General features: G+C 39.2%; 1 long non-coding RNA gene across 1 annotated transcript; it reads left to right on the top strand.

The window, feature by feature from the left end:
* Positions 1-4,985: 4,985 nt before the first annotated feature.
* On the top strand, positions 4,986-14,894 carry LOC107974337 (uncharacterized). Its single transcript, XR_001717022.3, has 4 exons — positions 4,986-5,380; positions 7,387-7,733; positions 11,811-11,945; positions 14,753-14,894. It is a non-coding gene; the product is annotated as an uncharacterized LOC107974337 (long non-coding RNA).
* Positions 14,895-16,376: the final 1,482 nt, after the last annotated feature.

Raw genomic sequence — 16,376 nt, 5'->3', positions numbered from 1 at the left:
ACCCTGGGGCCCTCCAATATTAAGAGATGGAGAAAACAAGTCACTGAAAGAGTGGCCAATGAGGTAGAGGAAAAATCGAGTGCATGTGTTATCCCCAAAATCAAGTGACGAAAATGCAGCAAGAGGAGGCTACTGATCAACCACACCAAATCCTGCCATTAAGTCAAGTAGGCTGTGGAATGAGAATTGACCATTGAATTTAACAGTGTCACTGAGGACTTTGACAACAGCATTTCACTGAAACAGTAGAGACAACCCACTGAGAAAGATGAGTTTAAAAGAGACATTTGAAATACTGAGGAGTTTTGTTGCAAAGAGGAGCAAATAAATGAAGATCAGTTGGTGGAGGAGTGGGTGCAGGAGAAGGAGCTGCGTTGTTGTTATTGCTAGAGATGAGAGATGGCTACAAACCATATTGCAGTGGGTTGAAGAATGAATGGAAGTTGAAAAAAGGCTGGGCACAGTGTCTCATGCCTGTCATTCCAGCACTTGAGGAGGCCAAAGTGGGCAGATCACTTGAGCCCAGTAGTTCGAGATCAACCTGGGCCATATAGCGAAACCCCACCCCTACAGAAAAAAAACAAAAAACAAAAACAAAACCCGAAAAATTTAGCCTGGCATGGTGACACATGCCTGTAGTCCCAGCTATTTGGGAAACTGAGGTGGGAGGATCACCTGAGCCCAGGATATGGAGGTTACAATGAGCTATGTTCACACTACTGCACTTCAGCATGGGCAACAGAGTGAGACCCTTTCTCAAGAAAAAAAAAAGGGAAATGAAAAAAGAAAAAGAAAAAACAAATGATTCCTTCAGAAAGCTTGGTTATAAAGGGATGGAATAAGAGAAGATACTAACCAAAGGATTATTCAGGGCAGAAGAAATGTTTGCTTCCTCTCTTTTTAAAGAAAAATAATGATGAATTGTGGCCCTGAGAAGGTAGAAGAATTTGGGCCCCAGTGCACAGGTAGATGGTGCTGCCTGGACAGAATACAGGCAGTCCTTAAATCAGGACGCAGTAAGGATAAAGATGGAGGGAGTTGGAGATGTTTGTAGATGTGAGCATTGAGTGATCAGGGAGATTGTGCTCACTGGTTTCTATTTTCTTTGCAAAATGGAAGAAAAAGTCATTTCCTGAGAGTTGGGAGAAGAGCAGAGATGTAAGAAGAAGAGCGGAGATCCTGGGCTCAGGTGATGAGGGAAACTCATGAGAGGGCATATGATTTGGAATGGTTGTTATTTGCTCTCTCCTGCTGTCTGAACACAAACTACTCTTCTCTAAGCACCCAAACATAGACACATAGCCACACACAAACGTAGGTATGCAAATAGGAAAAAATGCAGCTGAACATAATCTCTCAAATACCCCACTAGGATTGTAACATTCTTTCTTTTATTTACTATATAGCATGTGCTAGGTGTGGGGCAAAATTCAAAGATAGCCTCCAGTGATCCTCACTTCCTGATAGTCATGGCTTTGTGTAATCCCCTCCTCTTAAGTGTAAGCTGGATCTAAAAACTTGCTATCAACGAACAGAATACAGCAAAAAGATGAGATGTCACTTCTGAGATTAGATTATGAAAGACTATGACTTGTCTTGCTCACTCTCTTGCTTTCTCCCTCCAGTGGAAATTGACTTCCTTGTTCTGAGCTGCCCCATGGAGAGGCCATGTGGCAAAGAATTGAGGGTGGCCTGCAGCCAACAGCCAGCAAGGAACTGTGGCCTTTGGTGGGAGGAACAGAATCCAACTAACAACCATATGAGTGAGCTGGGAAGCAGATGCTTCCCCGGTTGAGACCTGAGATGACTACAGACCCAGTTGACACCTTGATTGCAGCCTATGAAAGGCCCTAAGGCAGGGGACCCAGCTAAGCCAAGGCCAGGTTCCTGACCCATAGGAACTGTGAGATAATAAATTTTTTTTTTTTGTAAACCACTAAGTTTTGGGATAATTTGTTACACAGCAACAGATGACTAATACACTCACAGATTTTACACTTCTGTTTCTCAAGTACACAGTCCCCTTCAAATAACTAAAACTTTCCCTGTCCCTGAGTATTTACCATGACAATAACAAAATAAATACATTGTATAGAATGGGCAAGAATTGAGTAGGAGGTGGAAGAGAAGTTTAAAGGAAAAGTGGGGAAATTGATCAGGATATAAGTCAGTAATTTCACCTGTATGGGAGCAGACATAGGATACAAGACAACCCAGAGGAATGAAAAAGTGAAGGAGAAAAAGAAAAGGATTTTGAACAAAAGGAGTGGAGGCATGAAGGAGACAAGCCCTCCTCAAACTTGCTTTAAATGAGCACTAAATAAACTCAGTGTTTAAGGAATGGATAAATGAGTAGCCTTTGCCACAGATCAGCCAAGATTCCTCAGTGTAGATACTGATTTTAGACTGTGAAATAGCAAATTGTGATATAGAAGCAAGTCAGTTGCCCAAGATAGCTCAGTGCCTATCTAGTGGGATAGGGCATTGGATTAAGTTCTTTAGGTTCCATGGCACAGGACAGCATTACCTCATGTCTAGGCCTCAATAATTACCAGGCACAATATCAGGTCTGTGCAGCCCCAGCTTTATCTCCCAGAAACCAACCTGCTTCTCCCATCTGCATGGTTAGGACACATCCATTTTGAACAACTCGATCGCATTCCACTGGTCGCAGATGACCCACCCAAATTAGGCTAGTCAAAATTCGCCTTTGTTCTCCCGAATCACAGATCTTTTAATGCAACAGTGACAATATCATCAATCCTCTGGATTTTAGAAGAGTAAAAAGAGCATGTAGTGTACCTATACATTCCGTCTAGTTATAATCCTTTTCTATTTCTTATTGGTTGTCTAGTCTGAGTAATATGGATAACATTTCTTTAATCAAATAAAAATAATACAGAGGTCCTAGTTAAATGGAGCCCAAATTAGACTTGAATCAAGAACTCCTGGATTTAGTCTCCCACACTGTTTTTCCCTTTTAAGAAAAAGGCACATTATTTGGACTGGGATCCTGATTTCATTATGTTTTCAATATTTAAAAGGATCCTACTAATGTCTCCTCTGAGTGTTAAATATGTTTATGATTCAAGTCCCCATTTTTGGTGTTGGGTATAAGGAAAATTACATGTCAGAAATAGAATCCGTACTCCCAGAAAGAAAATTGCTACTCTTGGGTGTCTTTTTAAAGGTTCTGAGATTCATGATGGTGCTTCTGCCAAAATAGAGAAGCCAGTTCAGATCTGACTCTTATGAAAGTAAATTTTCAAAACTTAAAGCAAATCATTGAGTTATTAATTTGAGAATATAAGAACTAAATTTAAATCCTTCTTGACCTATATTACGATCTGCCACAAAAATCCTGGTGGACGTTCTAAGCCAGTTCAAAACCATCTGCATCTTCAAATCACTCGATTGCATTCATGTCATCCCCTCATGGTTCCACCTTTTCCCTTTTCTTGTTTTGATTTATAGTACTTGGAGTTCTTTGATGCTTTCTTTCACCTTTTATCTAATCATTCTCCATGTTGTACAAATTCTTTCCCCCAAATGTCTCCTATGTATGTCCTCTTTTTATTGTTCCTTCAACATCACTGTGGCACAGTACAGCATTACCTCACGTCTAGGCCTCAATATGTACGGGGCACATTGTCAAGTCTTTGCAACCCCAGCCTCATCTTCCAGGAACTGACCTGCTTCTCCCATCTGCATGGTTAGGACACAACCATTTTGAACAACTTGATCGTATTCCACTGGTCACAAATGATCAGTCCGAATTAGGCTAATCAAAATCCTTCCCTAAGACTAACAAAAGAATCCGTTTCTGTGATGATGGAAAATGTAGAATCTGGGTTGATGGTCATCTTCTCCCCGTGTGTACCAAAAAAAGAGGCCAAGTGCAGTGGCTCATGCCTGTAATCCCAGCACTTTGGGAGGCCGAGGCAGGCAGATCACTTGAGGTTGGGAGTTCGAGACCAGCCTGATCAACATGGAGAAACCCCGTCTCTACTAAAAATTCGAAAAAATTAGCCAGATGTGGTGGCACATGCCTGTAATTCCAGCTACTCAAGAGGCTGAGGCAGGAGAATCGTTTGAACCCGGGAGGCGGGGTGGGAGTGAACTGAGATTGTGCCACTGCACTCCAGCCTGGGCAACAAGAGCGAAACTCCGTCTAAAAAAATAGAAAGAGAAAGAGAAAGTGCCTGTCTTCAAGAGAGAGAAGGAAACAAATACATAGATAAGAGCAAAGACAGAAATTAGAGGCAGAGGTCTGATAGTGGTCACCTTTCCTGTTGATATTATTCCTCGGGCCTGCTGCATTCCAATTCTTTATAATGAACTCCTTTTTAAATTTCAGTAATTTAAATAGCTCTAACTAAAACACTGCGGGAATCTCCTAATTGTTCTCCCTGCTTCCTGTCTTTCCCTATTTGTATCCATCCTCTATGCCACTGCAGGAGAGGCCAAATTTACCCCTACTCACTTAGAGATTTTTGGCTGCACCTGAGACTCAAATTGGTGTTAAGACAGACTACTTGGAGAAAAGTATACACATTTCTTTAATACAAGTTTTGCATGGCACAAGAGCCCTCATAAAAAATGAAGACCCCAAGATGCAGTTACAGTTGAAGATTTAGATAGTGAATTGGACAAAGAGCAGTAAATTGTGAAAATGCGACAAGGCCAAGGGGTTTGGGCTAGGGGAGTTAAGTAAGCGGATATGTGACTAGGAAGATAAGGGTTAATTTATAAGGTTTGTTTGCACAGATTCCCCTCAGCTTCAGCTTCCCCCTGCTGATTAGAATGGAACTTTCCCTCTGGAATAGGAAGAACATCTTTCACATGGGATTTTCATCGCCTGCTGTTAAGAAACAGAAGGAAAGTCAGAGTGACCTTCTTGCACCTGCTGTTTTCCAAGTGCCTTCAACTCCAAATAATCAGTATTCCAGAGCAGCATATTGTGACGTCATGTTCTTAACTCTTTCACCACTGACAGACAGATAAATTGGAATCAGTGGGTGAAAGCTCTTAACTTTCAGATTAAGGAATTAAACTTTTTGAATAATCAAAGGGAATCTATGCGCAGTTGTAGGGAGGGGGCGACGTGGGGGAAAAGTTAGTTTTACAAAGTGAAGCTAACTCAGTTTAATAAATAGTTTTAGAAGTTTTTAGTGGTTAACAAAAGACTGCATCCCTCTGATGCAAGAACTGCCCATGTTTCATCTTGTCCGAGGTTGACCATCCGCCTGTGCTCTCAATGTGACTCTTCTAGCCCCTCAGAGACCACACCAGCGAGCAACATCGCCACCTGCTGGGAGTTAGAGAAATTACAGAATTGGATTATCTTTATTCAAATATTCTTGGATTTCAGGGTTTAAAGGTATATTTAAAAATCCTGGTTTTTTAAGAGAAATATAAACAAGTTCCAGTTGTGTTTAATGATAATTTTTATAGTTTATGTCATAACGGTATTGTTAAATTATAACTCTTAGACTTGAACTCTGGAAAGGCTGCAATTTAGGAATTGCTGTTGTCTTTGAGTAATTTACATTTTAACTCTCAATTGGTGCCATTAGATCACCAGCATTAAATCAAGAAACTATAGCCTATGTGTTTTGCGATAGATGGGGGTTAAGGCACATATGATTTTGTGATTCTCCATTCAAACTGGGTGGAAGAATAAATGTAATTAAATTAAAAGGCATCTTGCTAGAGGGAAAAGTTGTTCAGTGTTACTCTTGGTAATGGATGCTCTTTTCTTTACTCAATTTACAAGAGGCAATCTAGGGTTTTAAGTAGCAAAATTATATTTGCCTAAAGTTGTTCATTGCTTCGTTACTAATACCAAAAAAAAAAAAAAGAGAAGAAAGATGGACAAGTAATTAAGTAATGTATGATACCTTGAAAACTGTAAAAATCTAAGAATATGTAAGTTAAATGAGGAAAATAAAATTGCTGTAATACTGCAACTGTGGAAAAATATGCATGCTTATGGAATGGGGCCCCAGGAAGTCAAGCTGTGTTTCTCCTTATGGAACTCTTCATGTTAAAGCATTTGCATGTTCCTTATGGTACCTTTGCCATGTATCATAATTCTAACCATATTAATCTAGTTTTGGCCAAGGTCTGAAGCACCCTGTCCCACTTCCTTCTATAGAATCTTCTCTAGGCCACTGACCTCATGTGGATTAGATTTCAATTTGCCATAAACCTTCAGGCTTGCTGTTGAACCTCTCCCTGTGTTCACTACTCTCCTTAATACTGCATTTGAAAAGTCAGGAAGGTACAGTCCACTCCCAGATAGAAAATCGTAACATTGCAGCATCAAGCACATATACAATCTCCAGAGGACAGTGAAAACAGTTCTTTACTTTGGCACTCAGACAATTATTAATCCACGTGGTATCCAGTTCCCATGGACATAAGGATGTCTCTGGTCTCCCTTCTGTGTCTTCCTCTTTCTTCTCTTCTCTCCTTTCATGCCTTCTTATTTTACTCCTTTCTCATCCCTCAGGGTCACTTGGTTCCATCAAATTTACCCCTTGGTGAAGCTAGAGGAGAGAAAAGTGGGGAGAGTAATTCACATCCCTTAAGTCCTGCATAGGGAAGGATAAAGGACAGTGGTCCTTTGAGGTCCATCCTCAGAGTGAAATATCTAAAAGACAAACAAAAACTTTCTCTTACTGATATTGTCTTCATTTTAAAACATAGCAAAGCTCGTCCTTTCTGCATCTATGTAAATTCCCTATGTATTACTCTCTTTTGATATTTCCTGGGATTGGAGGGGAGGCATGATTTAAGAGGGGAAACACCTAACCCGGGAAGGAGATGAGGGAGGGTTGAAGTTCTACTTGGGGTGGGAGTGGATGTGAGCCCAATGACCATGACCCATTCAGACTCCCCACCCTCCCTCCGCTAGTTAGGCCAGCTTCCAGCGTGCTTCCTTCCTCCCCACTGGGGACTTCCAGCCAATCTGCTAGACCTACAATTTATAAAGGATAGCTTGTGTTGCATAAAAGGATGGTAGCGGTCTCTTTCATATCAGTTACACAACGAGGCCTCTGAGCAAACTCTACATTTGCATTTTGTTGCATAAAATAATAGTTATGATCTGTGCCGAAAAGAGAAGGCCAGACTTTCTGTTTCATGTGTCTGACCATGAGACCTCCGGTCTGTAGCTATTTTTCCTGCTGTAATTTCTTCCATCTGTTGTATTGTGATACAAGGACAGAGGGAAACCATTCACACACTTAGGTGAGATTTCTTTTGATGACGAGGTAGATGCTAATGGAAAGCCAGTGAGAGTGAAACTCAGAGACATTACATTATAGTTGACCTTGGGATGTGCAGTTTATCAAAAACTAAACTATTCTTACATTTTTTCAGATGGCTGGTTATACCTTCGCTAGTCACTATCTGTGAGCTGATCAAAGCTGCAAGTGCCAGTTACTGAAATGTTGGGCCTATTAATGTGTTGGAAGAAGAAGCAGGAGAGCCTATGTGACTGAGCTAAAAATTTAACCCATCATAAGAAATGGATGAGAGTTTGTTTAACATTCTATCTCCAATATTGATATATGCCTGGGACCCAAGAATGGCCAAAAGTTTCCAGAAGTAATGCTGACTGCACTTTAGAATTTAAAAGTACCACTGCAGAGGCCTAATCTCAGAGCAGTTAAATGAGAATCTCTAGGATGGAGCCCAGACAATAACATTCTTTAAAAGTTCCTCAGGTGATGTGCATCCAGGGCTGAGAACTAGTACTAGTAGGCAGACTGCAATGGAATAGGAGCAAACTTACATTCTTAACTCATTTTCACGACATTCATTTATAACGGACAGATTTGCAAACTGTACTTGCATAATTAATGTCCCAATTTAAAATTCTGACCAATAATTATAGTTTCTGATGTAGCAGTTTACCAAATAGTATCTAGCAGGTTGTTTTTTTAATTTAAATTTTATTTTAGATTCACGGGGGTGGGGGACACATGCATGTTTGTTATATGGGTAAATTGTGCACTGGTGGGGATCTGGGCTTCTAGTGTGCCCATTATCCAAATAGTAAACATTGTACCAAATGGTCAACTTTTCGATCTCACTCTCTCCCACTCACCACACTTTTGATGTCCTCGGTGTCTACTACTTCCATCTTTATGTCCATGTGTACCCATTGCTTAGCTTCCATTTATAATTGAGGACATGTGGTATTTGCTTTTCTGTTTTTGAGTTAGTTTGATTAGGATAATGCCTTCCAGCTCCATCCATGTTGCTGCAAAGGACATAATTTTATTTTTTATGGCTGCATAATATTCCATGGTGTATAGATACCATATTTTCCTTATCCAGTCAATTGCTGATGGACACTTAGGTTGATTCCATGACTTTGCTATTGTGGATAGTACCATGGTGAACGTAAGTACAGGTGTCTTTTTTGTATAATGATTTTTTTTTCCTTTGGGTAGATACCAAGTAATGGGATTACTAGGTCAAATTGTAGTTTTATTTTTAGTTCCTAGGGACATACTTCTACCGTTTTCCATGGAGATTGAACTAATTTATATTCCCACCTACAGTGTATGAGCATTTCCTTTTCTCTGCATCCATGCCAACATTTGTGGTTTTAAAAATTGTTTTAATAATAACCATTCTGACTGACGTAAGATAACTCATTGTAGTTTTAATTTGCATTTGATAATTAGTGATGTTGAGCATTTTTTCTTGTGTCTTTTGGCCACTCTGTTCTATGATCAGGATGAGCATCTAAGTCAAATTAGGGACTAATCAGCGCATTGCAAGCTGTAGCCCAGACAATTTCATATGAAGTCACCCTACCCATTATCCTATTATCAGTTCTACTGATAAGATTATTCATGTCCTTTGCTCAGTTTTTAATTGAGTTGTTTGCTTTTTTCTTAATTGTTTAAGTTCCTTATAGAGTTTAGATATTAATTTTTTGTCAGTGGCAATTATTCTGTCCCATGATGTAAGTTGTCTCTTTATTGTTTATTTCTTTTGCTGTGCAGAAGCTTTTTAGTTTAATTAAGTACTATTTGTCTGTTTTTGGTTTTGTTATATTTGCTTTTGGGTTCTTCATCATAAAATCTTTGCCTAGGTCAATGTCTGGAAGAATTTTTTCTAGATTTTCTTCTAGGATGTTTACAGTTTCCCAAAACTTACTTTTTTTTTTTTTTTCCTGGAGACGGAGTCTCACTCTGTCACCAGGCTGGAGTGCAGTAGAGCCATCTTGGCTCACTGCAACCTCCGACTCCCTGGTTCAAGCAATTCTCCTGCCTCAGCCTACCAAGTAGCTGGGATTAAAGGCACATGCCACAACGCCTAGCTAATTTTTGTATTTTTGGTAGAGACAGGGTTTCACCATGTTGGCCAGGATGGTCTTGATCTCCTGACCTTGTGATCCACCTGCCTCGGCCTCCCAAAGTGCTGGGATTACAGACATGAGCCACTGTGCCTTGCCCAGATCTTACTTTTAAGTTGTTAATATATCTTGAGTTGATTTTTATATATGATGAGAGATAGGGATCCAGTTTCATTCTTCTGCATATAGCTAGCCAATTTCCCCAGTATTATTTATTGAATAGAGTGTCCTTTCCCTATTGTTTATTTTGGTCAACTTTGTCAAATATCAGTTGGTTGTAGGTATGTGGCTTTATTTCTGGATTCTCTACTCTGTTCCATTGATCTATGTGTTGTTTTTTTTTTCCAATACCATGCTATTTCAGTTACTATAGTCTTGTAGTATAATTTGATGTCAGGCAATGTGATTGATATGTTTTGGCTGTGTACCCACCAAAATCTCATCTTGAATTCCTACATGTTGTGCAAGGGACCCAGTGGGGAGGTAATTGAATCATGGGGGCAGGTCTTTCCCATGCTGTTCTCATGATAGTGAATAAGTCTCATGAGATCTGATGGTTTTATAAGGGGGAGTTTCCCTGCACAAGCTCTCCCTCTTTGTCTTCCACCTTCCACGTAAGACATGACTTGCTCCTCCTTGCCTTCCACCGTGTTTGTGAGGCCTCCCCAGCCATGTGGAACTGTAAGTCCCTTAAACCTCCTCCTTTTATAAATTGCCCAGTCTTGAGTATGTCTTCATCAGCTCCATGAAAATGGTATAGTAAATTAGTACCAGTAGAATGGGGCACTGCTGAAAAGATACCTGAAAATGTGGAAGCAACTTTGGAACTGGGTAACAGGCAGAGGTTGGAATAATTTGGAGGGCTTAGAAGAATACAGGAAAATGTAAGAAAGTTTGGAACTCCCTAGAGACTTGTTGAATGGCTTTGACCAAAATGTTAATAATTATATGGATAATGAAATCCAGGCTGATGTGGTCTCAGATAAAAATGAGAAACTTGTTGGGACCTGGAGCAAAGGTGACTCTTGTTGTGTATTAACAAAGAGACTGGTTGCATTTTGCCCCTGCCCTAGAGATTTGTGGAACCTTGAACTTGAGAGAGATGATTTAGGGTATCTGGCAGAAGAAATTTCTAAGTAGCAAAGCATTCAAGAGGTGACTTGGGTGCCAAAGGCATTTAGTTTTAAAAGGGAAACAGGGCATAAATGTTCAGAAAATTCGCAGCCTGACAATATGATAGAAAAGAAAATCCCATTTTCTGAGGAGAAATTTAAGCCAGCTGCAGAAAATTACATGAGTAATGAGGAGCCCAATGTTAATCACCAGGGCAATGGGGAAAATGTCTCTAGGGCATTTCAGAGTTCTTCATGGCAGCCCCTCCCATCACAGGCCCAGAGGTTTAGCAGGAAAAAATGGTTTTGTGGTCCAGGTCCAGGGTCCCTCTGCTGTGTACAGTCTAGAGACTTGGTGCCCTGCATCCCAGCTGCTCCAGCAAGACTAAAAGGGGCCAAGGTACAGCTTGGGTTGTTACTTCACAGAAGTCAAGAATTGAGGTTTGGGAACCTCTGTGTAGATTTTAAAGGATGTACGTAAGTTCCTGGATGCCCAGGCAGAAGTTTGCTGCAGGGGTGGGGCCCCCATGGAGAACCTCTGCTAAGGTAGTGTGGAAGGGAAATGTGGGCTTGGAGCCCCCACACAGAGTCCCTACTGGGACACAGTTTAGTGGAGTTGTGAGAAGGAGGCCACTGTCCTCCAGACCCCAGAATGGTAGATCCACTGACAGCTTGCACCATGTGGCTGGAAAAGCTACAGACACAATGTCAGCCTGTGAAAGCAGCTGGGAGGGAGGCTGTACCCTGCAAAGCCACAAGGCATAGCTGTCCAAGGCTGTGGGAGCCCACTTCCTGCATCAGCATGACCAGGATGTGAGAATGGAGTCAAAGGAGATCATTTTGGAGCTCTAAGATTTAACTGCCCCGCTGGATTTCAGACTGGCATGAGGCCTGTAGCACCTTTGTTTTAGCCAACTTCTCCCATTTGGAATGGCTATATTTACCCAATGCCTGTACCCCCAATTGTATCAAGGAAGTAACTAACTTGCTTTTGATTTTATGGGCTCATAGGCAGAAGGGATTTGCCTTGTCTTGGATGACACTTTGGACTGTAGACTATTGAGTTAATGCTGAAATGAGTTAAGACTTTGGGGGACTGTTGGGAAGGCATGATTGGTTTTGAAATGTGAAAACATGAGATTTGGGAGGTGCCAGGGTTAAAATGATATGGTTTGGTTGTGTCCCTACCCAAATCTGTTCTTGAATTCCTAAATGTTGAGGGAGGGACCCAGTGGGAGGTAATTGAATCATGGGGATAGTTCTTTCCCATGCTGTTTTCATGATAGTGAATAAGTCTCATAAAATCTGATTTTTTTTAGATGGAGTCTCAGTTTTATAAGGGGGAGTTTCCCTGCACAAGCTCTCTCTCTTTGTCTGCTGCCATTCATGTAAAATGTGACTTGCTCCTCCTTGCCTTCCATCATGATTGTGATGCCTCCCAGCCATGTGGAAATGTAAGTTTGTTAAACCTCTTTCTTTTGTAAATTGCCCAGTCTTTGGTATGTCTTTATCAGCAGCATGAAAATGGACTAATACAGTGAGACCTCCAGCTATGTTCTTTTTGCTTAGGATGGCTTTGGCTAGTCAGCCTTTTTTGATTCCATATGAAATTTAGGATTGTTTTTCTCATTCTGTGAAAAAAATGACTTTAGTAATTTGATAAGGATTGTGTTGAATCTACAGATTGCTTTGATTAGTATGGCGATTTTAACAATATTGATTTTTCCCGTCCATGAGCATGGGATATTTTTCCATTTATTTGTGTCATTTGTGATTTCTTTCATTAGGTTTTGTAGTTGTGTTTATAGAGATCTTTCACTGCCTTGGTTAAATGTATTCCTAGGTCTTTTAATTTTTTGTAGCTATTGTAAATGGGATCAGGTTTTTGATTGGTTCTCAGCTTGAATATTATTGGTATAAAAATGTTACTGGTATTTGTATGTTGATTTTGTATCCTGAAACTTTACTGAAGTTGCTTAAGTCTCAGAGTCATTTGGAGGAGTTTTTAGGGTTTTCTAGGTATATGATATGTCATCAGTAAACAGAGATAATTTTACTACCTCTTTTCCAATTTGCATATTTTTCATTTCTTTCTCTTACCTGATTTTATGCTCTGGCTAGTACTTCTAGTACTGTGTTTAAAAGGAGTTGTGAAAGTGGGCATCCTTGTCTTATTCCAGTTCTTAGAGGGAATGCTTTCAACTTTTTCCCATTCAGTATGATGTTGGATGTGATTTTGTCATATATGGCTCTATGGTTCCTATTCTTTTGAGGTTTTTTTTTTTTTGATGCTAGTTTGTTGAGGGTTTTTATCATAAAAGGATGTTGGGTTTTATCGAATGCCTTTTTTTTCAGCAGCTATTGAGTTGATCATATGGTTTGTCTTTTTACTTACTTTTATGTGGTAAATCACATTTATTGATTTGCAGATGTTGAACCGTCCTTGCATTCCTGGAATAAAACCCACTCAATTGTGGTGAATTATCTTTTTGATGTGGTGTTGACTTTGGTTTGCTAGTATTTTGTTGAGGATTTTTGCATCTATGTTCATCAGGGATATTAACCTGTAGTTTTCCTTTTCTGTGGTGTCCTTGCCTGATTTGGTATCAGGGTGATGCTGGTTTCATAGAATGAGGGAGAAATTCCTCCTCCTTGACTTTTTGGAACAATTTCAGTAAGACTCATACCAGGTCTTTTTTATATATCTGGTAAAATTTGGTGGTGAGTCTATCTGGTCCTAGGCTTGTTGGAAGATTTTTTATTACTAGTTCAATTTCATTACTCATTATTGGTTTATTCAGGACATCTAATTCTTCCTTGTTCAATCTTGGGGTGTTGTATGATTTCAGGAATTTATCCATTTCCTCTAGGTTTTCCAGTTTGGGCACATAGTGGTGTATGTCACAGTAGTCTCTGACAATCATTTGTATTTCTATTTTATCAGTTGTAATGTCACCTTTCTCATTTCTGATTGTGCTTATTTGAATCTCCTCATTTTTTCTTGGTTAATCTAGCTAGCGGTCTGTCAATTTTTTATTCTTTCAATAAACCAACTTTTTGTTTTGTTGATCCTTTATATAACTTTTTTTTCTCAATTTCATTTTGTTATACTCTGATTTTTGTTATTTATTTCTTTCTGCTAGCTTGAGGTTTGGATTGCTCTTATTTTTCTAGTTTCTTGAGGTGCAATGTTAGGTTGTTAATTTGAGATCTTTCTACCTTTTAAATGTAATCTAACAGGTTCTTAAAATGGTGTAACTTCAATTTATTCCCATGGAATAGTTTATATGCTGGGGCATTCATTACCCAGATTTGCAAAGACTAAATATTTTGTTCATTTTAACTGATTCTTTTGTGTATTTTTTGTATACTACATAGATATTAGTAAGGATATAGATTAAGCTTCTGTAATAAGGAGATCCTAAAATACAGTGCATCAAATAATGTTGAAGTTTGTTTCTCCCTCATGAAACAACCAAGAAGAAAAATATCTTTTGGTACAAAAAGGTTATTTCAGTAGTTGGCAATTTACAGTCAATGGGAAGAGAGAAAAGGAAGAAGGCATAACACATCACTTCTGCTCACATTTCACTGGCCAGGACTTAGCCATATTTGTATTCCTTGATGCAAGGAAGGCTAGGAAATTGGAATTTCCATCTAGGCAGTCGTATACCTAACTGAAAACCAAAGATTTCTATTTCTAATACAAAGAAGAAGAGAATAGATATTGTGGAAATTGTCAGTCTCAGCAACATCTTCATAAAACTCATAATCTAAATATACTTGGAATATAAATAAATGATATTATTTATAATTTTATTTTGAGGATATTTTCATTATGCCTTTTAACTCTTCAGAAGCTTAAATTTTGTGTTTATTTGATCAGAAAGATATTTTATGATACACTATTTTCCTTTATACGTAGCTTTATCTACTAACCCTAGTAAGTGACACATGAAATATGGATCACAGTATACTTCTAACTCTTTAAGATCAGCATTGACTTGGGTTTTTCAGGAAGACAAAAATTTAACAGAACAAGGTCCAGACAGATCTTATGATTGTAAATGTCATTCCTTTATTCAGCTGAATAGATTCCAGCAGCACACTCATGGACTCCTTTGAAAATCTCATGAAAATCATGGATTCTCTATTTACATAGATCAATAATTTTAGGGGGATTAGGGAAACCTCTCCCTATGAAGCTCAATTTTAGAATGCCTTAACTATATATAAAAGGATATCCTCCCATTTTTCACAGCACTCTGGCAAAGTATACATAAAAATCATGAATCTGTGTCTCCGGGACCCATCAGTGAAATTCCTGGAGCACTGGCCTAAGGTGAGACATCTCGCACAGGACCTGTGACATAGTGCCTATGCAATAAATGTCAGTTCCCTTGCATTTCAAGACTCCTCTATTCTCTGTGAGAATCCCTTGGTGTTTTACACACTCCCCTTGGGATGAGTGTTATGCCTCCCGTCTTCCTCAACACAGATCACACCTCCCCCCAGCCATTCCCACATCATTAAATGCTGCTTCTCCTTCTGGCATGGACATGTTTCTTCACTTCATCAGTGGAACATTTTTTAATCTTTTTGCTCACTCAGCATCAGAACTTTTTTTTTACATATGGTGCATACATTATCCCTTTACATGTTTGCACATGAGACAAAATATACCTTGTGATATAGACGCCAAAAATGGAAGATGCTATCTTTCTAAATTAACTTGTAACTAGCACGTGGGCACTTGGTATAGGCTCTTCTTCAAATGGAGAATTAAGAACTTGTGATACAACAAACCAGGGCCTATGGAGAAAGGCCTCTGGCAGCAGTGACAACTGGAGATTAGAGGCACCAGTAATTCCAATGTTATTGGCAGCATCTAGAGTTATTGCCAGTGGGATCAGCAGCACAAGCCACAGTGTCTAGTGCTTTGTGGCAATATCTGCAGCTTCCAGGCTGAATGAGTTCTGCTGTGCACTAAACCATGTTTGTTAAAGACTTCAGTATAACCTTCCATTTTTGGAAATCAATATTTCTAGAGTTTCTCCAAAATCACCACTGCAGTTTTTTGTTTGTTTTGGAAAAGCTTAAATAGTAATCTTTATCACTCTGATCTATATCTTCATGAGGAAACTTTGGGAGAATAAGAATGAACTCTACTAAATGTGGCTCTCTCAAAATAACAGAACTAGGAAAACAAGCCATTAGGAAGTGACTGGGAGGCTCTTGAGTTCTTTAAGTATCGAGATCAAACAGAGAACATAGCATTTCCCTTGCCTATTTTATTTTGAGCAGATAAGTTCATATTCATGAATGTTATTCCACTGCTTAAAACTTTCAGTGCCTTATCATTGAACTGAAATGAAACCTAGGCCCTGCCATTTCTTGGATTTCTAACTAGAGTAATTAACTTAGCTTTCTTATGCTTCATTTGCTCTTCTTTATTTTTTACATCTATTTTTAAGGGGGAGAGAGTTTATAATATCCATCTCAAAAACATTTATGCTATGTATAATATATCATGTATGAAAACCTAGTGCTGGGAAAGCTCTCAAGAAAAATGAAGACTACTCTCTTTAGTCTGTTATTCAGAGATCTTCCCATTGGATCCCAGCTCACCTTTCCAATCTCTTCTCTTACCATTTTCCCTTCCTCTTTCTCTTTTTCCATGCATCAGTGACTCCAGATTTTTTTAAATCACATCTTAACTTGCCATAAACAATTCTGTACATTTACTTTGGTGTTCTCTCTGCTAGGAATGTGCTTCTCCCCTGTTTTCTCATTCACTTCCTTAGATCAAATTTGTTTATGCCTAATTCCTGGATCATAACATGTGTGCTTTATTGAAATAATGAATGTTAATGAGCAAATGGTCT

This window comes from Pan troglodytes, chromosome 3, assembly GCF_028858775.2.
Source record: "Pan troglodytes isolate AG18354 chromosome 3, NHGRI_mPanTro3-v2.0_pri, whole genome shotgun sequence".
NCBI lineage: Eukaryota > Metazoa > Chordata > Mammalia > Primates > Hominidae > Pan > Pan troglodytes.
This window is presented reverse-complemented; position numbering and strand designations above follow the sequence as displayed.